The sequence below is a fragment of the Mustela nigripes genome, chromosome 3, assembly GCF_022355385.1.
Source record: "Mustela nigripes isolate SB6536 chromosome 3, MUSNIG.SB6536, whole genome shotgun sequence".
In the NCBI taxonomy this organism is placed as follows: Eukaryota; Metazoa; Chordata; class Mammalia; order Carnivora; family Mustelidae; genus Mustela; species Mustela nigripes.
In genome coordinates this window covers 48419855-48446247 of record NC_081559.1, presented here as the reverse complement: position 1 = coordinate 48446247, position 26393 = coordinate 48419855, and positions in this window count along the sequence as shown.

Genomic DNA, 26393 nt, shown 5'->3' with positions numbered 1-26393 from the left:
ATCTTACCTGTATAAAGGTGTATCCATATATCCATAAGCTAAGAATCCACAGAGATAAGTAAGTCTTTAAGGGTAGTCAATAAGGTGAGATTTTTAGATGATTTTCATTGAGATCTCATATTTTTTCACGAGCCCTGGTTAACTTTAGAACAGTAAAACTGTTTTCAAAATGTAAGTAGGATATAAATTGAACCAGGAAGACTCAGGTCCCAGGCCTGCCCCTTACTCCTGTGGCGAACTACTTGTCTAAGTTGAAATTTAATCATATATGAGAAAACAAATCAAATAGATCTGCCCTTTTAACACTCTGGTATTGCTTTGAAGACCACCATGGGTATGACCTTGGTGCAAAACTCAGGCATTACTTTTGTTTGTTTTAATTTTTACTTTCAGCCCTCATTCTGTTCCATCAATAGGGAACTTAATCCTGGCTTTTCCTGGAGTTTCACATCCTTGCCTCCACAAAGTTTTACACGAGTTCTGGTATCTTAACACTGTGTTAAATTAAGATTTAGGGTTTGTTGGGAACAGGTGAGGCAGTCACTGGTTGGGGGTTCACAGACATAGCTGATGGGATGTCCATTCCACTGGCCCAGAGTGCCTCTCTCCTACTTCCAGATAACACTTGGGGTGCCAGGTATTTTGCAAATCTTCTAATAGCCCCACCTTTGCAAGCCACCTTTTCTCTCTTAGTTCTTGCTCACACACAGATGCAGGGTCTAGAACCTGGGCTGGGAAACTCCTCTGCTTTCAGAATCAGTAGTTGCCCTCCTTTCTGCTCAGAACCCAGCAGAGGCACTTCCTTTTCTGGGGAAGGGGGAGCAACAGCTTTATTGCCCTGGTCCTCATCGCTCACCTGCCGTGCCAAGACATGTTATCCATCCTGTGGAATCCTCTCCCGCTCTGGGACTTATAAACTTCTTCTTTTTTGCATCTTGTCATGAGACTCTGCCAAGGCTATGAGTACAGTGTACTTAACTGAGTGAAGTAAAAAGTTACAGGAATAAAAGGAGGAAACAAAACCCAGAGGTATTTTGAAATATTTTCCTGACAGTTGAGAAAATGCTATGATCCTAGGGGAGTATGCAGAATGGACACAGACTAAATAGAAGACACTCTACCAGTCTTGTCAATAGGGTTCTGAGGGCATTAGATCCTAGTGTCCTAAGACACCCATCGAACGTAAGAAATTATTTCATCTCTCTTGCACCTAGAGCGATATTAGCCATACACGCTCCTTTTGGGAATTGAGAAAAATAGTTACTCAAAACAGCCCCTCAGGGGACTAATTCTGCCCCTGAACTTGTTGGGAAAGAGCTACAAGACTGCTAACTGTGCTGCAATTGAGGAAAGGAGATCCTTAACCAAAAATGTAGTAAAAAAATTGTAGCAATAATGTGTAGATGTCTACCCCAGAAATGAAGGATCAAGGAAAGTGTTCTTAGGAGTGAGTGCCAGGTATGAGAATGATTGGCAGGAATCTTGAACTCAAGAGAATGTGATAATCCTAGTCCAGTATTAACGAGGGGGTGAGGCTTTGGTACTGTGAATAGAAGCTTGGAATACTTGGAAAACAGGAACAGGAAATAGGAATTCTTTTGGCTTTTGTTGTTTGAATGTCTTAAGAGGATATGAAAATGTCCTGGACCCCAAAATTGCGTCATGCTACAAAGCTAGCCCTCGTGTTCCATATTTTAAAGAGAGGTATAGAGATTATAGTCAAGATTACAAAGTGAAGAGGAAGTAGGGTCTTTGAGGTCGAACAGGTGGCCCCAGTTAACAGTCCACCTCCAACATTTCCTTGACTTCAGATACTCAGTTTGATTTTGATTTTCCATAAAAATAGAAGCTGCCATTTATCTTGTAAGGTGGTGGGGAGAGTCAAATGAAACAGATGTGAAGAGTCCAAGATAGTGTCTGGCATATAATAGATGCTCAGTAATTGCCAGGCATCATTGTTTCTCTTGGTTTTACTTTAGTTCCTCCACAATGAGACAAGTATACCCACTGTCTTAAGAAATAAAAATATAAACTATAAAAATACCTCATATTTTTCACTTTCCTAGCCTTTGGAGAACTACTCAGATGATAACAACTTGTGGTTAAAAAGAAGGAAAGAGAGGGCTCCCTGGGTGGCTCAGTCTGTGAAGTATCTCCCTTTGGCTCAGGTCATGATCCCAGGATCTTGGGATCAAGCCCAGCATTGGGCTCCCTGCTCAGCGGGAAGCCTGCTTCTCCCTCTCCCTCTGCCTGCCTTTCCCCCTTGTCCCCACTCATGCTCTCTTGCATGCTCATTCTCAAATAAATAAAAATCTTTAAAAAAAAAATCCATCTCCTTAAAAAGAGAGAGAGAGAGAGAATGACATAGTTACAGAATCCATGGCTTTCTGTATAGAAAAGCATAAGGGCTATTTTGTGTCTCTTCCCATTTGCTTAGTGACAAATAGACTCATTGTTAATCTATTTTATTACGGAAGAAAATGGGATGTGTGGGTAATTGTTTTTCTTGTGTGAATGCCTGTATTTCTATTTTTGTAAAGTTCTGATCCTGGCCGATTCTAAATACCTTTAATTTTGAAAGATTCTATTTTCAAAATAGAATCCTCTTGTACCCACAAAGTTAGTAATGGAGTATCATTTAAATAATATACTGTGGTGAGAACATAACAAAGTGGTAAGAGAAGCATTTTGAAGGTTGACTTAAAATATATTGACTTTGAAATAAATATACATCTGGTGTAAAGAATGAATTCAACTAAATGTACACATTGGTTTTCCCAACAGATAAGACTTTGGGAAGATATGTATTTTAGTTTAAAAATATTCTGGTTTGAGTTCGGTTGTATTATAGCTTACATAATACTGATTAGACGCTGGCTTAGAAATATGTGTTAGTCATAAAATTTTGGCGAGATTCACATCAGAAATCTGATAGGGCAAAGACCAACGTGATTATTCACATGTTTAAAATCTTGAGGAAAAACATACTGTGTACTGTTTAGTAAAATTGTTCCATGATGTTAAGGAGAAACAATAAAATTGTTCCGTGAAGAATCTGAGCACTGCTAGGTTCAGAGGGACTAGTTTCAACTTCATTTCTTAAACATTTAACTGAGCTGGATGGTGGTACAAGACCCCCAGCTCTCTGAGCCAGAACTTCTAATAAAACAAAATGTAGAAAGCACCCATCTTACAAATATTTTTCATTTCTTTTGATAAAAATAATGGAGATTATTGATTGCAAGAGACTTCTTTTATAATGCTTGTTTTGAAAGATTAGAAAACCTCCTACTTTATAAACTATTTTATATTGGGTAGTTACTATTAGTAGTTAATAGATACCTAGATACATGATTTCACTTGCTGAATTTAAAATAAGGAAGTTATAAACTTATTGAATATCTATTATGTATTCAGACAATTCAAGTTAATATCCAAATCCTTGAAATTATCAAAACTGTTTTTTTCTTAAACTTTCCAGAATTTCAATGCTAAGTTCACCTTAAAAATAATAAATATAGGGGTACCTGGGGGGCTCAGTGAGTTAAACGTCTGCCTTCGGCTCAGGTCATGATCCTGGGGTCCCAGGATCAAGCCTCTCATCATTATGCTCCCTGCTCAGTGGGGATCCTACTTCTCTCTCTCCCTCTGACCTCCACTCATGCTTGGTCTCTCCCTCTCTAGTGCTTTCTCTCTCAAATAAATAAATAAATAAATAAAATCTTAAAAAAATAAATATAAGGTAACTTACTGATTATTCAAAATGGCTTAGACTCATAAGAAGTGTGTTCTATTCCCTTATCTGCAGTCTATATGTGTGGTGTGTTCGGAAGTGCTAAGAGGAATGAAGCCACGTGGCTGTTGTCAGAAGGTGGGGTATGTGTCTGTGGTAAAAGGAAAATGCTCTGAGGTGTGTCTCATTACCAACTTCCTATTTCCCTTGAAGTGGTCTTCATTCTTGCTTTCTCTCCTAGCCTGCCTGACTTCTGGCCTTTCTAAGTGCCTGCCTTCTCATTAGCTCTGGGCTGGGGCCTGAGGCTGTACCTCAGCTTGAGTCCAGGTGTTCAGAGAAGGTGTGATTTTGACCTTTTGTGGTGCTAGAGCTCAGCTTGCCCTCCCTCTCTGAGAAAGGAGGGAAGAATCATCTGGGTTCTATTTACTTTTGATAATTTTGTGCACACAAGAAACACAAAGAGGGACAGGCCTAGCTGGGCATCCAGGCAAGACACAGACCAATGGATTACAGCAAAAGAGTGAGGGGCACCTGGGCGGCATAGTCAATTGAGATTCTGACTCTTGGTTTTGGCGAGGGTCATGATGTTGGGGTGTGGGATGAGCCCTGTGTGGGGCTCTGTGCTCAGTGCAGGGTCTGCTTGGGACTCTCTCCCTCTCCCTCTGCCCCTTTCCCCACCCCTAAAATAAATGAATGAATCTAAAAAAAAAAAAGAATAAAGATGATGACATCATCAAGATGGCATCCTCTGTTGTTCCTAACTTCAGTCCCCCTCACAAGAAGACCTTAGATAATTCATAGACAACACCCCATTGAGAAAATCCTAAAATCCAAGGGTGAGACTGACAACAGAGACCCAAGAAGAGAGCACCAGGTGGGTGAGGGGAGCTGCTACACTCCGATGGCATTTCCTGTCCCCCAGGCCAGCACAGAGCCACAAAAAGATGCCCCTGGGCCAACAGTTTCTACAATGGGGGAGGGAATCTAAGGTGAACACCAAGTTCCCCTGGCATTGTGCTTGCTTCCCAAGAAGCTCCCTCAGATCTTGCCTCCTAGAGACCCTGGGGATGGGAGATAGGGTGAAGGAGGTGGGGCTTACCGCAGCCAGCACTCGGGTCTGGGGGGATTGCATTCTTCCTTGCTGTGTGCCTGAGCGGAGATTTCCCAGCTAGTGGCTCTGCAGTTGTGCCCTTATCTGGTTGGGAGGTTCAGCGGGCAGTTCAGCTTGGCTTGGATCCCTAGCTGGCTAATCTAACCGGCCCCACCATGGCAGGAAAGCAAATGTGTAGCCCTAACTGCTGAGTACACAGCCTCTAGTCCCTACTAACCAGCAAGCCCGACCAAAGAAGCAGGACTGATAAAATAATTAAAGTCACTAACTAATTAATGAATTATATTAAAATATATATGGGGTGGAATATTCAGCCACCAAAAAGAAAAAAATTCTACCTACTTACAACAACATGGATAAACCTTGAGGGCATTATACTAAGTGACCTAAGTCTGAGAGAAAAACAAATACTGTGTAATTTCACTTACATGTGGAATGTGAAACAACAGATTTCATAGAAAAGAGAGCAGTTTGTTGATTGTTGATTGCCAGGGGTGGGGGTGGAGTGGGATAGGGAAAATGAGTGAAGGTGGTCAAAGGCTATATATTTCAATTTATAAGATTTTGAAAAGGTCTGGGGATGTAATGTATTACATGTTGACTCTAGTTAACAGTATCGTATCATATATTTGAAAGTTGCCAGGAAAGCATATCTTCAAAGTTCTTACCACACACAAACACATACACACACACAAACACAAGTGCAGGGAGTGATGGATGTGTTAACTAATCATACTGTAATCATTTCACAATATATATGTATATCAAATCATCACGCTGTACACACACAGCCTTGCTCTTCTCCCTTTGCTTTTTTCACACTCACTTTGGGTTCTGAGTTTATTTATTGAAATACAGTACCAGGAGGTGGTGGTCATCGAGGCTCTCATACAGGTTGCCTCTCTTAGAGTTCTTGTTATTTATTTATTTATTTATTTATTTTTAAGGTTTTTTTTTTTTTAAGATTTTATTTATTTATTTGACAGAGAGAGATCACAAGTAGGCAGAGAGGCAGGCAGAGAGAGAGGAAGGGAAGCAGGCCCCCTGCTGAGCAGAGAGCCCGATGTGGGACTCGATCCCAGGACCCCGAGATCATGACCTGAGCCGAAGGCAGCGGCTTAATCCACTGAGCCACCCAGGCGCCCAAGTTCTTGTTATTTAAATAGTTGAAGAAGCCTCCTGGTGTTTTCAAACTTGTGTCCTCTCTATTCTGGAATGTAGGTTGAACAGAGTGAGGCTCTTCAAATGAGAATATGGCAGATGTGATAGGACTTTGTTCCCAGCGTTGGGTTACACAAAGACTGCAGCTTCCTGCTTGGGGGAGCATTCTTATGTTATATGTGAGTTACATCTCAATAAAGCTTGGAAAAGAGTCTGTAATGTGTACTTCAATAAATAAACTCAGTACCCAAAGTGAGTGTGAAAAAAGGAGAGGGAGGGGAGCTAGGTTATGTGTGCTCAATAGCTGGAGAATTACTGAAGATAAATATTTCATTAGATCATAAAAAAGAGAAGGTGAGATTTTGACCTTTTGTGGTGCTAGAGCTCAGCTCATAAAAAAGAGAGAGATGGGAAGATATCCAGGATGAGTCTGATGCTGGTATGATCAGTTTATTTAGATTAATGGTAAAATCTTTTGCAAGGAAATTGTCTCCCTTTTACCCAGTCCTTTATAACAATTTGTTTTTAACAGAACTGTGTCCTATAGTCCTGTTGACTTTTATATATTGGGGCTTCAATTACAGTGAATATTCTCTTGTCATCTTCAAGAAAAACACCATTGGGGCGACTGGGTGGCTCAGTGGGTTAAGCCTCTGCCTTCGGCTCAGGTTGTGGTCTCAGGGTCCTGGGATCGAGCCCCACATCCGGCTCTTTGCTTGGTGAGGAGCCTGCTTCCCCCTCCCCCTCTGCCTACTTGTGATCTCTCTCTCTCTCTCTCTCCGCAAATAAATAAATAAAATCTTTAAGGAAAAAGAAAAAAAGAAAAGCACCATTAATTCACAGTTTGCACGGTACATACTAGGGAGTTTTATCTAGTTTTCATTAGTGTTGATACATGATCAAATAATGAGTGAATAAAGCACTATCTGAAAGTGCTCACAGGTTACAGAGACAATTTTTGAAATAATGTTTTCATTTGCTAGTGGGAAGTGGTTGTGGAACCATTTCTTGCAAATACATCTATATGTATTTGTGCATATAAATGATATGTGTATATGTATATCCCATGTATATGTATGTAAATGTACATAGGTACATAAATAAGAACTCAAAGCAAATTTAAATAAACAAAAATTTACAAAAGGCCAAAAAAAATAAAAGTAGAGGTCACTCAAAAAGTTTAATGAAAACACATACATGATGAAAAATCTCACTTTAAATGCAAGGAAAAGACAGTTTCTATTCCATTCTCAGAACTTTATTTACGATCAGAGTTGGAGGGGTGGCCTTTTCTTTAGAATAGCAATGTACTTTCCAAACACCTTTTATTTTAATGTGACTCTGGGTGATAGTCCCTAAGATTCTAACATTTGGGCATTATAAACATTATTTTACTCTTGTCGCCCACTGAACAACCTCTGAAAAAAATTTTGGCAACTAATCTGTAAGGGAAATGAAGTAATCATCATTTTCCATTTCTCTCTGGATTTCTGACACAAGCCTGACAATACCGAGTGAAAATGCTCCGGAAAGTAGAACTGGGATGTGAATACAAAGCAGTACTATGGCTTTGTCCCTCAGTGTTTCCCCAGATCCAATGTTCCGGAAAGAAAATCTTTCCTTCTCATTTTTTTTTTTTAAGATTTTATTTATTTATTTGACAGAGAGAGATCACAAGTAGGCAGAGAGAGAGGAGGAAGTAGGCTCCCCGCTGAGCAGAGAGCCTGATGTGGGGCTTGATCCCAGAACCCTGGGATCATGACCTGAGGCGAAGGCAGAAACTTAACCCACTGAGCCACCCAGGCACCCCCATTCTCTTTTGTCTATATGAGTGGCTGTGCCCTCGTCAGTTAACGCATGTAAATGGATGTGAAGATGTATTCTCAGATTCATCTGAAAGATATTCTCTGACCTCAATTTTTATGCATTTATTCTGACTGATTCAATTTTTTAATAAAGTTGCCTAAAAACAACCTGAAAAGCTGTCTAATGGTGAGAGGTGAAGAAGAAGAAGAAAAAAGCATTATTTTGCGATCTTTACACACATTTTGTAAGAAAATATTTGCCAAGCTCTATGGATCTAACTAAATCCCCTTGGTGTTACAGTTTCAGTCACCACATGCCCAGGCTATTTGCATCCTAGGAAACAAATGTAGAGCACCTGTCTTGAAACAACTTAATGTGAGAGTGAGTAGTCTAGACTCCAGAGCCAAGAACGTGAATCTTGGCTGTAAACAACAGAGGATTAAAAAAAAAAAAAAAGTCTACATAGAGAAATAGAACATTTGTCTTTAATGTCTAAGCTCTTTCCTTAAAAGAGTGGGAAATCATTTTAATGAATGAGAGGAACCTGCCATGTTGCAGTGCTAAGTCCTAGCAGTTTGGCTGCGTGTGCTCGACCAAGCGACAGGTTTTGTAAAATAGAAAATATTGTTGTGTTTTTCAACCATAACTAAAGCCATAAGGCAAGGTTTCTGGCTTCATTCACAGCTTACTGATCAGGCAGGTGGACCAAATGCTGACAAAGAGCAAAACTAAGGAAAACAAAAACACTCATACTTATGGAAATGTTACCTGATCTAATCCCCACCCCACCCCCACCAAAGCAAGCAAACATTAAAATTTTCTGAATGGTTTTAAGTATGGCAAATCTTTTAATAATTTGGTGGAGAGGGTGAAGTTAGGATTTACTCATAATAGGGATGCCATTTGGTTTAGATGTTGTGTTGAGAAAACACAATGATGCAATTAAAAAATACCTTATTGTGGGGGCACATAGGTGGCTCATTCAGTTAAGAGTCTGACTTCAACTCAGGTCGTGATCCCAGAATCCCGAGATCGAGTCCCCCATCGGGTTCCCTGCTCAGTGGGGAGTCTGCTTCTCCCTCTCCCAGCTTGTGCTTTCTTTCTTTCTCTCTCTCTCAATAAATAAATACCTTATTGTATATATTCAAACCATAGAGAATCTCATTGTATAGATTAATGGGTAAACTTAAATATGATAAAAAAAATTTTTTCCCCTGCTTTACTTCACTCTTAAAGAACACATCGGCAGCCCTGTAGGTAGGGTGTCATCTTGCTGACTGTAATTCAGCTGAATACTACTCACCTTTTTGCAATGTATGAGTAGGTATGTTAGAATTTAATATTTGAGTAAAATAGTTTGTTAATTAAATGAACCTAAAATCAGAGCTTTGTTTCCCTTTTAATAACATTCACTGTGACCCACAGATGACATCCCTAGTCCCCAGTGACCATCTCAAAAATATGTGAGCAAGTTTAGAGTATACGTACAGAGTGAGCTCCAGCCAAGTCACTACTTCTATGAAACTGGACCAGTTACTTGACTCTGAAGCCTCACTTTTCTCCTCTATAGTTATGAGGATAATACTACCATCTACCCCCTGAGATTGTAGTGGTAAAAATTAGAGCATGTGCCAAGCGCTCGGTTAGCACTCAATACATGTTACTCTTCTTCATGGTGAATATAAGGCTGGATGATTAAAAGACAAGTAACTCAAGGGAGAGAATCATTGACAGTGTCCTCACACTTTATTGAGGGCAAACCAATAAGTAGGGGCAGGGTCAAGGTTAGGAGTAACAAAACTCACCTCTGGCTTCTGTCACCACATAAATCCCCCTTCTTTCTTTTCTGCTAGTTCAAAGCTCAGTAGTCCCAATTTGCTCTTCTCCAGAAAGTTAAAAACAGACAATATAAAAACAAGACGGATTGGAAAGAAAAAACTTTGTCCCCAAGCCCTGGTAATGTCAGGTCTACTTAATTGTGTTGTACAAATTCAATACGATTTTTTTAAAATTTAAAATTAAATGATTATTTGAAGATATGCCATTTGGCTATTTATGTTAAAAATGTTTATAGCTAACTAAACTATTTAATTTTTCATGTTTATTTTTATATGGTAAAGACTTGCTATGCAGTTCATAGATACTGTCATTTTGTAATTTTCAAATGGAATGATGACAGGTGGTTACTCTGAAATTTACTGAGAATAAATAACACAGTTTTCCAAATAATGGTACTTGGTGCATTAGATACAGCAGTGTGTTGCAAATACAGAAAAGTGGATTATAACAAGAGGTACAATCACATCAAGTTCTTTACTAATATTAGTATCATTCTCTAAAGAGAAATACATTTTTTCTCCTTCACCTCATTAGTCATCCATGAGGGGTCATTAAATACACCCAGATTCACAAGTATGAAAAATATTTTTATCTAATTTCTATGATGAGAATATTCTTCAGCACAAATTGGATTTTCAGACAGCTTCATGAATATGTGAAAAACAAAAGTGTGATTTAAAGAATAACCCTCAACGTTTAGATGCTCGTGATCTGGAAATCCCATAAGGAATCCTCATCTTAAAAAACTGATACACCCTTTTCTCTTTTTGCTGAATGAAGTACAGTGTGAACAAGACAACCTGTCTCTCCAAATTTTGTCACTTATGTTACCAGCTGGTTGCAATCAATATAAAGATGAAAAATCCAAAGCTCAAACCATCCCTGTGTTCATAAAATCGCAGGGCAGTTCTTAAACAGTTATTAAAAGAGCTTTCAATGTGTTTGGTGTTAAAGAAATGCAGGTGAGTATCTTAAGACTGTAGGTAATGCTGAAGTTTTCTCCACAGGAGTGATATATAAAGATGAAAGCCGCGATGTATTGGTTCAGCTATGACACATTCAGTGGGGAGAGAGGAGACAGTTGGATAATTCTGCTATGCTGACTGGGATGCAGACCATTGGGTTTGCATAGAGGGCTTGACTGAACTGATAACGCAGTGGTTGGAAGGCCTCTCTGGTTCTCCCATTGGCAACTCCTGTATTGTGATAAAACTTGCACCTAGGAAGTCCTTTCTTTACTTGCTCTCTGGACACATTGCACTCGTGGTGAGCATTTCAACCTATATAAGAAATATCAGGATATCAGTATCTCCTATATAAATGACTATGGTGTCACAGCCTCTTAAGAGTTCTGCGTTTGCTTTCTTTTTGAGATTAAAAAACTTGTGCTCTTCAACGGTAGTGCAACACCTAGGTTGGGGCTGGGTGTTTGTAACCATTCTCTAATAAAGCTAACCCTGTGCAAAATCCTATATTCTCCTTTCATAATAACCCTAAGCCAAATACATACTTCCCAGTCCATAAAAACATACAAATACATGTGTCAATCATTTCTTGTTTTATCAACTTGTATAACAGACCTGAAGGAGCGATGACTTGAGAGAATTGCTAGGTACTGAACTGTATAAAAATATATTGAAAGCAGCAGTGCAGGTCTGCATATCTAAATAGCGCAGTACATTTGATAAATCTGTACCGCCGTTCATTGGTGTTCATCTTTTCCTGCGGAAGGGGAAATGGTCAGCTAAAGGGGCTAGCATCAAACAGGTTAATTTCTTAAATTGCATTTCTTTTCTATTGAATATTGATCAAGAACTCGACCTCTGAGCTCCAGTAGCCTGGGAATGAATTTCTTTTGCATCACAGAACAGCCAGATGAACTTGGGCAAGTTCTTTATCCCCTCTACACCTCAGTTTCCTCAACTATTAGAATAATAAGAACTCTAGGATAGGCGGCTTCTAAGAGAGCTTCAGTGACCTCTAATTCCTGGTGTTTGCTCACCTGTGTCATTTCCTCTTCTGGAACGCGGGCTGCGTTCAGAGTGAGGCCCTTCTCGTGAGGAGAATAGGGCAGACGGGATAGGACTTTGTTCCCAACACTGGGAACACAAAGACTGCAGCTTCCTGCTTGGGGGGTGCATTCTTGTTCTTTCTTAAAACTTTTGCCCTGAGGGGAACAAGGTGCCAGTTGTGAGCAGCCCAGACAAGAGGCCCATGTGGCGGAGAGCTGGTGTCTCCAGGTAACAGCCAGTGAAGCAGGCTGCCAAGAGCCAGGAATATGGGCCTGAGGCATGCAACCCCCTGCTGCCCCCACCCTGGGAAAGCTTCTAGTTCTCTCTATAACCGACAAACTCCAATCTACACATACCACCCAGTATTTTGAGCTGCCTACACTAAAGTTCATCATTCCGGAGGTAAAAATCTCACTACTGTTCTTTCTGTGTGTGAGGTATATGATTGCGGGAATTTGTGTTTGTATTCATGTTATTTCTTTATTTATTTATAAATATTTTATTTATTTGTTTTGGGGAGGGCAGATTTCCCACTGAGCAGGGAGCCCGACGCGGGGCTCCTTTCCAGGACTCTGAGGTCATGACCTGAGCAGAAGGCAGATGCTGAATTAACTGAGCCACTGAGCCACCCCGGCTCAGCGTATTCATTTTAAAATCGCTGTGGGATTTTTTTACAGCACATTTTTCTAAGGGTTTTTGAGATTTTATCTGGAAAACTTAGATTAATGAAAATGACTAGTAACTTTATAGAATCCATTCATTTTCCTATACATCTCTTTTATAACAGAAGTTCAGCTTTCAGAAGACAGCTTTGGCAACTGAAAATTCTGATGGGGTCATTTGAATATGTCCAGCATCTCACACAGTAGGTCATGTTTGAAGATAGAAAAAGTATAGACGAGGAGAATTTCTTTTGTCTTTCTTTATGGTTTCTTTCTACCCTTTCGTACAGATAGGGGTAAAGAATTCCTTGTACATGAAGTGGAAAAACTTGGTATAAGACCAGAATTTTTAAAACCTCTTACATTCTTTAAAGTAGAATATCATTATTCAAGTGCCATAAAAGTCAAGGCATGTGCCTGAGCTGTGGTTCAGCAAGGATTGTGACCAGCTTGTGGATTCCATAGACATTAACCGTACACTTGGGTACACTATTCAATAGGTCAGGGACTCTTTCTCCAGAAAGCCATTAGTGCACTTGACTTTTCCCGGTGGAAATCAAGAAGGACAGATCCTAGAGAGCTCTGTCTGCCAAGCCCAAACTTATTGTCTAACTCATTAGATTGGCAATAACTAAATAATCATTGGAAATTCTCATTTGTGAACACAATGTTTGGCTTAGGATTTCTATGCACACTACTTTTTTTTTTCCCATTTGCCAGTTTTATTTTATTTTATTTTTTAATTTTTTTAAAAAATTTTTTAGTTTTTATAAACATATATTTTTATCCCCAGGGGTACAGGTCTGTGAATCACCAGGTTTACACACTTCACAGCACTCACCAAAGCACATACCCTCCCCAATGTCCATAATCCCCCCCTTCTCCCAAACCCCCTCCTGCCAGCAACCCTCAGTTTGTTTTGTGAGATTAAGAGTCACTTATGGTTTGTCTCCCTCCCAATCCCATCTTGTTTCATTGATTCTTCTCCTACCCACTTAAGCCCCCATGTTGCATCACCACTTCCTCATATCAGGGAGATCATATGATAGTTGTCTTTCTCTGCTTGACTTATTTCGCTAAGCATGATACACTCTAGTTCCATCCATGTTGTTGCAAATGGCAAGATTTCATTTCTTTTGATGGCTGCATAGTATTCCATTGTGTATATATACCACATCTTCTTGATCCATTCATCTGTTGATGGACATCTAGGTTCTTTCCATAGTTTGTGGACATTGTGGACATTGCTGCTATAAACATTTGGGTGGCACGTGCCCCTTTGGATCACTACGTTTGTATCTTTAGGGTAAATACCCAATAGTCTGTTATGCACACTACTTTTGAAGAAGCTACTAAGTTGCCTTTGAAAGTTTTAGGTAAATCAAATTCATGCTTGGAGAGGCTATGGAGTGTGAGAAAAAGATACCAATTAACTATTTTCATTTCTGCTTTTGGCCCTATCTTTCTGTGTGACCTCAGGCAAGTTTCTTAACCCATTCAGGGCCTCATTTTTTTAATCCACGAAATATCTGCCCTCCTTTAAATGCTGTCCTGGGGATTGGGACTTGTCAATGAGGGGTTACTTGTGTTTCTATAATGTCATTAAATTCTTGACTAAAAGTCATAGATCTCTAAATCAAATGAGAATAACAAAAATAAAAATAAGAACAAAAACAAAAAGTATAGATTTTGGGGGGAAGCTATGTGATGTCTCATCAGAAATAGACCAGATTATACCCATGCCTCAGTAACAACTGTATCCAGGGATTCTAAAACTCATATTTTCACTTTGTTGTGGGACATCTTTATTCTTCTGTTCCTTACCTTTGTTTTGTTGCTGTTGTTGTTTTTGTTTTTTGCACAAAAGGTTCGTTCACAGGGTAGGCAAGAGCTGCTAATAACTCCCAAGCTTTATGGTTTAGCATGGATCAGATGCCTACAAACCAATAGTGGGGAGATGGATGTGGTTGTTGAGGTGGGGGTGGGAAGAGGAGGTTGTAGGGCAGATATACTGTCGGGCTGTGGTCTGTGGGGGGGCCTCAGACCAACTGCTCCAGATGTGGAGGGGAAGGATAGAAAAAATGTGGAATGCTTAGAAGTATTGCCAAATCATTTAGAAGTACTGCCAGATCATTTGAGAGTGCCAAAGCCTTGGTTCTTAGCCCTGAGTGAATGTTTAAATCACCTGCGGAGCTTTTTAAATACCTGAAGCAAAGTCCTTTGTGTGTTGTCATGAGAATCACCTGGGGAGCTTCTGAAATTTGTAACCTTTTCAGATCTACTCAGACCTATTCAATCATTCTCTAGAGTAGGGGGTGGCAGGAACCCAGGACTTGGCTTAAATTCTCCAAGGATTTTTTAAATTAATTAATTAATCAATTTTTTTTTTTTTTTTTTTTTTTTGCATTTTTAAATTTGAGAATCATTGCTCTAGATTGGTGATTCCCAGATTGTGATTCTCAGACCAGAGCTTCAGCTTCTCTTGGGAACCAACTGGTAAACAAACTCTCCAGTCCCACCTCAGACACACTGAATCAGGAATTTAAGGAATTTAAACTGGAGCCCTGCAACCTGCCCCCAAAAGAGCCATCCAAAGTGTTTGAAATGCCCACTAAAGAAAGTTTGAGAGCCATTGCTCCAGATGAATTTAATTCTCTACTAATTCATTTCTACAGTATTTTACAAATGTATTGATTTTGGGTTTGGGCATTTAAAATATGTAATTGCTTTTCCTTTAAACTCTAAATATTTGGTGTGAAAATGACCCTGTGGGCACCACAATGCCATTTAAAAATGCAGTGTTGTGGGGCGCCTGGGTGACTCAGTAGGTTAAAGCCTCTGCCTTCAGCTCTGGTCATGATCCCAGGGTCCTGGGATCGAGCCCCACATTGGGCTCTCTGCTCATCAGGGAGACTGCTTCCTCCTCTCTCTCCCTGCCTGCCTCTCTGACTACTTGTAATCTCTGTCTATCAAATAAATAAATAAAATCTTAAAAAAAAAAAAGCAGTGTTGCTGTGCCTGGGTGGCTCAGTTGAGCGTCTGAACTCTGGATTTCGGCTCAGGTTATGACCTCAGGTCAAGAGTTCCACTCCTGCGTCAGGCTCCATGCTTAAGGTGTGGAGTCTGCTTAAAGATTCTCTCTCTCCCTCTGCCCCTCCCTACCCATGCTTATGTGCTCCTGTGCTTTTGCTTTCTCTCTCTCTCTAAAAAAATTTTTTTAAACGCAGTGTTGCATATGATACATAAAGGTAAATTATCAACATCTACAGAGCTGTGATAAAGATAGCTTTTGTTATTATTATTTTTTTCCCCTTAATTACACTTTCCTCAACCTCTCTGGAGTGTTTTCTTCCCTTCTGTGTGTCTGGGAACTAACTCTCCAATGTCAGTTTCATAATTGTCAGCATCTTTTAATCATAGGCAATACAGCTGTGGCTTGAGAAACTTTATCTTTTAATCTCCACCGCTTAAGCCACTGATCCATTCTGAAATAGAAGAAAAATGGAATATTTTTATTTCATAATAAAATATTTTTGAGTCTTAAAACACCATTAAATAAACTTAAAAGTTTAGAAAGCTTTTGAAAACAATTTTGAAATATCATTGCAAAACAAGACCATAAAATGTATGTACTTGTCATTGTGTTTCCACATAGGGACAGGAAGAACTTTAGAATTCCATACATGATAATTTACTGATTAAAGGGTTTACAAAGATCCTAACAGCTCTAATGGAAGATAGCTAGCAAGAGAGTACTGGAAATACTGAGGAATAGATAAATAAATATCTGAAAACACAAGTGTTTATACCCTAAGCCTACTACCTTTGAAAATTTTAGAGATTAAACAAGAATACACATGTACCCAGTCCATTAGCCAGTACAGCAATGATGTCACCACATGTCAAGTGGCCTCAGGGACCTCCCTGTACATTCATGGGAGAAGAGGAATGTGAAAGCAAGTAATGTCTTAGTACTGTGAAAACAATTTTGGTCTCAGAGACATTGGGGGCTTTTAGGCATTCCAGACTACAATTTAAGGATAGTAAATTGGGTCAAATTCATATAGTTCCTTTCACACCTGCCACTCTGAGAAACCTGACCAAGCATAAAGTGCCATGGTAATAAAAAAGAAATGTGTGGCCTGTGCCAGGGACATGTAGTCTTGTCAGAGGAGAAAGCCTAGAGGCATCTGAGGTATACTGGAAAGCTATTTTTTAAGAATATTTAATAAAATAAAATAAAAGCTATTTTTAAAGAATATTTAATAAAATAAAATTATTTAAAAATAGTTAATAAAATATGAAGTTCTTGGTAAGGAAGAGAGATTAGATATATTTGTTTCAGAAGAAACAGATTTGCTGCGAGTCTATATAAGAAGAAAGCTTTAATGGCTGAGAAAGGATATTGTAACCAAGGGAAACTGAGGGAGAAAGAAGAAAAGAATAAGCACGGGATGATACAGGAAGAGCCACAGAAACCTACAGAAGAGAAGTACTCAACAACCCAAGGTAAACAGGCAGGGGCGAGAAGGAGTTAGATGAAGAGAGAAAGCACAAAGGAGACCTTGAATCTCTAAGGAAATCACCCCACATATGAAATCATCGCAATACACAATGATGACATCAAAGACATATAAAACTCAAAAGGTTAAATGACTAAATGCGTCTCTGAAAGAAAAGGAACTCTATAACTTTTTATAGAAGTAGGTAATGTAAACAGAAAAAGCATTCAGCTTGGAAACTCAGTCTGAGTTTCGAATGGAAGTTTTTGGTATAAGGACAACCATGTGGGTTTAAAAAAAAAATGTTTATGAGGTTTGAATGGGCCAGTGCATGATAATTATGAATAAATGAAGGGAAATTGGGTTTATAAAAATGAATGTCTACCATTCAAAGAATTGGAATGTTGGGGGAAACTCTTGAGGAAAGTGGTGGCCTTCCTTCACACTCAAGACTGTAAATTTCATCAGCTTCACAAAACACATATCTGGTCCTGCCACATCCCAAATCCAGGGCTCTCAGGAGCCCTCAACTGCCCAATCCGACTGTTGAAGTCTTCCATGTTACACCCCTTTCTTAGCTGTCACCTCATTTACATCTCTCCCCCTACCAACCAATGAACCTAAGAAACCTATGAACCGTTTGGAAGACGGCACAGCCATTAGAGTAACAACAGACTGGGGTACAGTTTCATAATTTTCTAAGACAGTTCAAATCCCATATTATCTGTGTGGCAAAATTTTGGCATATGAATTCCTATATGCTTGAAAAGTCAATTTGTCAACAGAATAACTAAAAGCACAATTATGTCTAGCTGTGAATCACCCTAATTGAATTATTTGTTTCTCTGTTACTTCTGTCGGCAAATAATTTCATTTCATATACTTCTGTACATCTATCTTATAAACCCCATAATACATAGCTGCTATTGCTTTAACACAAAAAATGATTATTTTAAATTAAAATTAGTATTGTATTATTTCTGGGGCTCTTCCTTCCTCTCTGAAGTTCAAGGCTTACATCTGGAATAATTCCCTTTTCCCTCAAATTCCTTTAGTATTTTTTGTAGTGCACATGTGCTGGTGACAAATTGCCTCAGATTTTGTTCATCTGAAAATCTCTTTATTCCACTTTCAATTTTGAAGGATGTTTTTATGAAGTCTGGAATTTTAGATTGCTATTTCCCCCCCTTACAGCACTTTATGATATCAATCCAGTTTCTTCTAGTTTCCGTTATTTCTGATGAGTAGTCAGCTCTAATTCTTATCATTGTTTCTCTAAATGTACTGTGATATTTTGATGGTTTTTTTTTTTTAAGATTTTATTTATTTATTTGACAGAGATCGCAAGTAGGCAGAGAGGCAGGCAGAGAGAGAGAGGGAGAAGCAGGCTTCCCGCTAAGCAGAGAGCCCGATGTGGGGCTCAATCCCAGGGCTTTGGGATCATGATCTGAGCTGAAGGCAGAGGCTTTAACCCACTGAGCCACCCAGGTGCCCCGATGTCACTTTTTTTTTTTTTTTTTAAGATTTTCTGTTTTTTGTTTTAAGGACTGTGGCTGTTATATACCTAGGAATGGTTTTCCTAGCATTTATCCCAAGTTGTTCTTTAGTTTTGCAGTGGCTTGATCTTTCATTGATTTTGAAAAAAAAAATCTCAGCAATAATCTCTTCAAATAATTATTTAGCCTGATTTTCTCTTTTCTCTATCTAGTATTCTAATTAAACACCTATAAAACCACTAATTATTGTCCCATAGGTCTCTGAAGTTCTTTTTTCAACTCTGTGGTTCAGTTAATATTATTTCTATTGACCTGTCTATGAGTTTTCTAATTGTTTCTTTTACTGAATACAGACTGTTAAGCCCATCCAACAAATCATTCAGGTATTGTATTTTTACTTCTAGATTTTCCATTTGTTTCCTTGTGGAGTCCTCATTTCTCTGCTGAAGTTCCCCATCTTTTCCTCTAATTTTTAAAAAAAACTATTTAAAAATCCTTATTGGTTAATTTTTACATTCAATCTGTGGTTTTGCTTCGATAAACTTCTTTTTAAGATCTCAATAATGGGTCATATTGTCCTAAAAAACTATCATAATTCTTAAATGGTATGGCAGACACTGTGTTTGAAAGGCCCATAGATGCATAGATACATAGAAGAAATCTTTTCTCCAGAGAGGTCCTTCTTTTTCCTTTGTCAGATACTTAGAGACAGAGAATGTTGTTTTTTTTTTTTTTGATCCAGCCAGAAGTTGACCTAGATCTGAGGCTGGGTTACAACTTTGTTAAGTTCAGTTCACCTCTAGTGTGAAATGTCCTCAGGGCAAAATCTGTTCTATGTGTATTACAGGCATGTCTCTGGTAAGACTTTGGATCTAAGCACCATTAGGACTGCAAGAGATCTTTCCTTGCCTTCCAACTCAGCACTGATCATCCTGAACTCCGACGAACTTGTGGGGTAGCATCAGTGGCAATTGAGAGGAACTATTTCTGCATTTGAAGCTGCTCTAGATTCCAGTCCTTCAAGCAGGTTCATGAGATTTCTAAAATTTTGTGGACTTCTCCTTCCCCAGCATATCAAGTCTCCCCTCTCCCTGGCCTTTGGGAGGCAAGATACTCTGCTTAACCATGCCTAGACGTGGCAGTTCCACCTATGGATGAAAGTATAACTAACCAGATCCAGGAGGAAGAGCTCACCCCTCTTTACAATTCAGTTCCTTTCAGTATATAGCTTACGGGTGGCTTAATATATGTGTACATATGTATATGTGTACATGTGTATATATATGAACAGTCTTATTAACTCTTTATATCCTTGAATTCAGTTTCAATAGAAAAATGACTACTCTAAAACAATATATTAATGAATGATTTTCTTCTTTTTTTTTTTTTTTTTAAAGGTTTTTTGTTTGGTTGGTTGGTTATTTGACAGAGAGAGAGAGAGAGCACAAACAGGCAGACAGGCAGGCAAAGGGAGAGGGAGAAGCAGGCTCCTCACTGAGCAGGGAGCCCAACTCAGGGCTCTATCCCGGGAACCTGGGATCATGACTTGAGCTGAAGGCAGTTGCTTAACTGACTGAGCCACCCATGTGCACCATTAATGAAGTATTTTCAATCTTTCTCATTTTGGATCCATTTGAGCCATTTATGGGAATGTTCTCATCTCATTTTTATTTTTCTCGATAAGGCCTTGTTTGATTATCTAAACAATCTGAAAAAAATACTCCTGGCAGTATTTTTAAACTTTAGGTTTCAAAGAAGATATTTGCTGGAAGTGTTCACTTTCAATTCTTTCTGCTTTGGTTTCTCCAGGCTTATTTTTTGATCACTGGAATCTCTATGCTGCAGTTTCAATTCTGTTTTCAGGGAAGGAAAAGAATTTAAATCTTACTCTATAACAAGTATGTATAAATGTATAAAATTAGAATTAAAAAGAGTACAAATTTGGAGAAGTCTTAATATGTGAAATCACTGATAACCTTACAAGGTTACTTAGGAAATGTCTGAACTTACTTAGAAGGCATTTCCTGATAAGTCAATGCACACAAACTCTGGGGTCACCAATACATTCCATTTTAATGTAAGAGGAGAAGATATAAAAACCTAACTCTCTTCGTGGCTGGGACTCACAGACCCAAGTTATAGCACTTCAGAGAAAACACATTTATTCCAGTATAACTAACTTGGAAGATTTGGAAGCTACATCATAGTTTAATTCTTTTAAAATTTTTATTTGTTTAGATTAAAAACCCCAGTTATATTATAGTTTATATGTTGTTCACAGCAAGATTACACAATAAAACCATTGAGTAGCCATCTGAGTTCTCTGCAGAGCAAGATACTGGGAAGTAGTAAGACAGCTTGTGGATCCCACTTTGTTCCTTTTGCATTATTTAATTATCTTCTGGGCCTTAATACTCTGGCCAGCAATTATTGTTCTATCTCATATAAAAATTGTCCATGGGCCAACCAGAAAAAAAACTCCCACATACCTCAGTCTTGCCAAATTACAACGAAGCTGTTTCAGAATAAGAACAACTGAGAAACATTAATTCTCAGTAGAACAGAATGCATGCTCTCACTTCTGCATATTACAATAGCAACTTTGTTTTTTTTTTTTTTCATGTGTTTTCTTGATTTATATAGGTATACTTGGTATGAAAACTGCAGTTTGGCTTTTCCCTGGGTTTGATGCAGAGGTAACTGGTGCATTGGAAAGAGGGGATTGTACAATAAATTTAGAAGTGAGCCCTTGTATCTTCTAAAAATGATATTTGGAATCACAAGAATTTTTTCTTCATATTTCCTTTCTCTTCTTAGTTTTAAAAACGTTTTAGCAGAGTAGTATGTCCTAAAAATAACCTAACTTTGCTGAGCGCTTATGCGTTAGTCACTTAGCTCTGCACCTCATATAATTTATTCTATCTTTACAAAACACCACAAGGTAGAAACTGTTCATTTTTCTGCTTCCTCGTGGAAGAAACTGAAGCTCACTGCTTTGACCAAGAATTCACAGGGTTACTAGGATCACACTTTTGGACTTCCATGTAGGCGCTCTTCTTGTTGCATATTTTATTTCCAGAATAATAAGAAAGGTTTTGAAGATTCTTTCTCCTAAGGCCCTAGGAGATCAACAGAAGGGCGCATTTATGCCTGTAAAGGCAACTGTCATTTGGAGTGATTTCAGTTACTCCCACAGCAAGTAGCTGGAGAGTTACTGACTGGTTTCAGCAACATCAGCGACTGACTGGCTTCTTCTCCATTTGTCCTCTGGTCAACCACTCAGTTAGTTATGAAAAGAGCTCCTTGGGAACAGTGACCCAACAGGCAAATATCTATTCAGAAATTAGGTGAATATATTAAATGGTTTTTAGAATAATAGACCAAATAAATTGAGAACCACATCAATTATAGAGAAGGCAGCCAAATGTAGGATTATGTTAAAAATCCTCATTTGAAGGAACCTTTCAGAAAGTGGCTTCAGATAACCAGACATACTTTGATGACTTAGATTTTAGGATTCAAAACCTAGCTTCAGAAATCCACTTGGTGTCACCAGGGAGAAGGCATTAAGCTATTTCGTGGGAGGCCATTTGAGATGTGCTGGCTTGGTTCTACTTGTCAGCCTCCCCACTGAACATCTGTTTCAGGTGCTACAGTCAACTGAGAACTTGCCCCATGAAAAAGTGCTTCATAAACCTCTTTTCCTCTAAGATAGGAATTGCTCTGAATATTTTCACATCCTAAAAAGATTGGTGGAGTTTGAGTAGATTATGAATGTGTGCCTTGAGAACACTGTATTTTAATTTTAATTTCACTGAATCAAATTCAATTTAGCGAAACAATGTGGGCCGAAAATCATTACAGTAAACTCCCAGATTTAGTGAACAGATAACCTCTCCAGTCAATAAAGCAGGTCTTAACTATAAATCTTGTGCTTGTAATAAGAGAACTATAGTAAATTCACAGGGCTCAGTAGCTATGGCAACTGCAGATTTCAGTCAATACCCTTTGATCTTCAACATTAGATAGTCATGTCTGATTGCCGCACACAATCCTTTTCCCAAAAGAGGTCAATATGTTCTTGCTGGAATACTTCAAAGATTTCTGGTCCTTGGAAATGCCTAGGGGTTTTTATATTAGTTACTCCCATTTTCGATCAATAGTCCTACTTGAAAAGTTATGTGATACACAAATACACAAACACAAGACTACATAGAAAATACAACTTGTGCATATGTGCATGTTCTTTGTGGAGGATGAACGTCTTTGAATATTTATTCATATAAATCCATATTCAATATATACAGACATATGAAACATTTAATATATGTTTTATATATTTGCAACCACAGCTGAAAATAAAAAGCCCCCCAAAATATTAGTAGTAGATTTTTTTTTAATAATGAAAACATTTTAAATAATGACTTCAAAATGATTGGAGGCAATTCCTGTACTATTGTCATTAATATTATTATTTAAGGTAATAATGATACCTTTAAATAAGTCTACAATAATTTAAAAGGGGCAGTTTAAGAATGTGTCTTAATGTACTTCTTAATCATCCCATTTTTAGCTAGCTATTCAACGAACATATTATTGAAATTACACTTTATGTGAGGTACTTCTAAGTCCTACAGGGAATAAAATAACAAATAAAATATAGCTTATAGTGTCAAGAAACACTTAATACCCATTTAGGGCACATAGTCCCATAAAAAGAATACACACAAGAACAGATACATTAAGAAGTACAAATTAACGCTTTGAGTTCTCTGAAAGTAGAGGTGCTTTTTGCAGCAGAGATCAGAGGAAAGCTTGCTTCATGGAGGAAGTAGCATCAGACCTGGGCCACAGAGTATATGAAGAATTGCAACAATATGAATGTGGATAAGGAAGATGTCAGTGGAGGTACTAGTGTGCATAAAGGTCTGGAGGCAGGAAGAGCTGGACAGCCACTGGGCAAGGGTGTAACCTCCAAGGGTGCAGAGTGGGCATCTAATGAGGGAATCTAGGCCAATAAAATCACCTAAAAGAACACTTTAGAAAAGATAAACTTTAGATTTACAGGAATGCCATCACAAAAATAAAAAGTTTAAAATCAAACATGCTTGGGGCTATTTTTTTTATTAGAATCCTAAAAAATTCTAAAACATACTTCTCATCCTGAAATACCAAAACATCCTCATGGGTTTTATGGTAGAAAAACAATTGAGTTTTGACTGTTTTTGGAAACAGTTTTTAGTAGTGGTCCTTTAGAACTCCGTTTCTTTCCTTCCTTCTACTTGCTCACTTTCTTTCTTTCTTTCTCTTTCTCTTTTTTTTAAACAACATGATACTTGAATGGAAACTTAAAGGACGTGAGGAAATAGTATCTGTGGCTATCTCTGGAAGGAACATTCCAGGAGGCCTGAGCCTGGAGTGTTCCTGGTGTGTTTAGGGACACAAGGAGGCCAGGATGGCCAGAGCAGAGAGAGTAAGGGAAGAGCGGTGAGAAGGAAGGGGAAGGCAGGGCTTGCCAGGCTAGGTAGGCAATTGTAAAATTTTTTTGGCTTTTACTTGGAAAGAGATGCCAAGCGGTCAGAGGATATTGAAAAGAGTGCCATGAGCTGGCTTGTGTTTTAACAGGATCCCTTTGGCTACCATGTTGACAAGCATGGAGACCAGTTAGGATGCCACTGTACAAAGCCAGGTGAGAGGTGGTTTGAATCACAGCAAGGCTAGAGGGAATATAAGATGTGCTTGCAAAAATTCTGGATATATTTAAGAAGAAGAACTGACCAAATTTGCTGTTGAATTCGACAAGATGTGTGAAAAAAACCAACAAAACACTGAGGGGCGCCTGGGTGGCTCAGTGGGTTAAAGCCTCTGCCTTTGGCTCAGGTCATGATCTCAGGGTCCTGGGATCAAGCCCCGAGTTGGGCTCTCTGCTTAGCAGGGAGCCTGCTTCCCTTCCTCTCTCTCTGCCTGCCTCTCTGCCTACTTGTGATCTCTGTCAAATGAATAAACAAACAAAAACAAACAAACAAACAAACAAAAAAACACTGAAGGATAACACCAAGGTGTTTGGCCTGAGCAACCGGAAAGAAGACGTTATGAATAACTGAGAGGTTCTGGTGATGAGGACTGTGGGTGAGGCATATTAGCAGAGGAAACGATAGCTTCACTTTTTAAAAAATTTCAAGTTTTTATTTAAATACTAGTTAGTTAATAAATGCTAAAATTGGTTTCAGAGGTAGGATTTAGTGATTCAACACTTACATATAGCACCCAGTGCTCATCACAAGTACCCTTCTGAATGCCCATCACCCATTTAGCCCATCCCCTTCCCACCTCCCCTCCAGCAACCCACAGTTTGTTCTCTCTTGGGAGTCTGTTATGGTTTGCTTGCTTCCCTCTCTCTTCCTTTTTTTCCTTTTTCTTTCTTTCTTGCCCCGCCCTTTTTTATTGTTCATGTGTATTGTTTCTTAAATTCCACATTTTGAATATGTTAAGTCTGAGGTACCCGGGAGTGGGGTTGGCCAGTGAGCCGCTGGATGTAGGAGTCTTGCCTGTGGTCACTAGATTCAGCAAATGAATGTCATTGGTAACTTTGACTAGAACTATGTTAAGAGTGGTATGGTCTGATTAGGGTGAGTTTAACCTTTGTGAAGTTCAAAAGTATTAGTTCAGTATCTGCCTACTATTGAAAGTTAGGCAGGAGAAACCATCTTAGGACTTTTTGATAGAAATATGGTACCCAGATTAAGGGAGGGACACATCCAACTCTACCTAATTGCAGTTGGACTTCAGCTGGAGCTCCTGCATGTTACTTTTTATTTGATCTTTTTAGAGAGTCAGAGAGAGAGAGAAGTGTGGGGAGGGGCAGAGGGAGAGGGAAAAAGAGAAAAATCCTAAGCAGACTCTAGACTCAGCATGGATGGAGCCCAATGTGGGGCTCAATCTCACAACCCTGAGATCATGACCTGAGGTGAAATCAAGAGCCAGTTGCTTTACTGACTGCCCCTGGAGCTCTGCATTTTAAAAGTTACCTTAGCAAACTAAGCTGATCTAGCCTGATTAATGATCCACTACAATTGCCTATAAGAAATGGGAAGGAATTGGTATTTTTGGCTGGAGAGGAGTACGTGATCTTAGGTATCTAAGATCCAAATAGACTTTGAAAAGGAGGAAGTCTTCTCCAGAGGGCAAACCTCAAATGAAAGGAAGGAAAAGAGGTAATAAGATGTCGAATTTCTTAAAGTTTAGTTTAATTTTTTAGAATTTTTTATTTTGGAAGAAATGTATAAAGGAGACTTGGCCTGGCAGACACTGGGATTTCTCATGACCAATTCAAACAGCGATTCTACCGCTGAGTATCCAATTATCCTCATCCATTTAAGTCTGTCCAAAACCAGGATTCAAACATATTTAAAAAATATTACTGATAGACGTGGCTCTGTGGAAGTCAGATTACAAGAAAAGAGAAAGTTGGCCCCTCGAGAGAATAGCTCGTTAAAAAAGAGTGTGGCCAGGTGCAGTAACTGGGTCCGTGTGCTGGAAAGCAATGACAAGCCTAGTTTCTCCATTGGTGGTAATCTTGTATTTTGTCTTGACCCGCCATTCTGGCTGTTTGTGAGTGTCCTAAGGGAAAAGGGATTGCGTGTGTGAATCAAAAGAACCATTCTGCTGTAACACTTCTGTGTCTAAGCAATCTTGCCGCAAGTTCTCTGAGAGACCAGGAATAATAATACAATAAATAACAGGAATAATAAAACACAGAAACGTGTTATTTGTAAGCAAGCACAGGTTTCTAGGCTGACCCTGTAGGGAAGGCATCCAGTTCCATTGTTGACAGTGAGGGGGCAGAGTTTGAGGTTAGAGTAGAGTGTTGGTAGAAATGGTCTGGAACTGCTATGGAAACATCCCAGAGCAAGGACCGCAGCACATAGTCCCAGGAATTTTCTGGGAAAACTGGATTTCCTGCAGTTGTGCAGGTGACAGATTGGAACAACCGAGGCCCAGCTATCAGTAAAAGGAACTACATTTACTCTTCCTGTCTGGCATAATTCCCATTCAGAGAAGTAGACTGCTT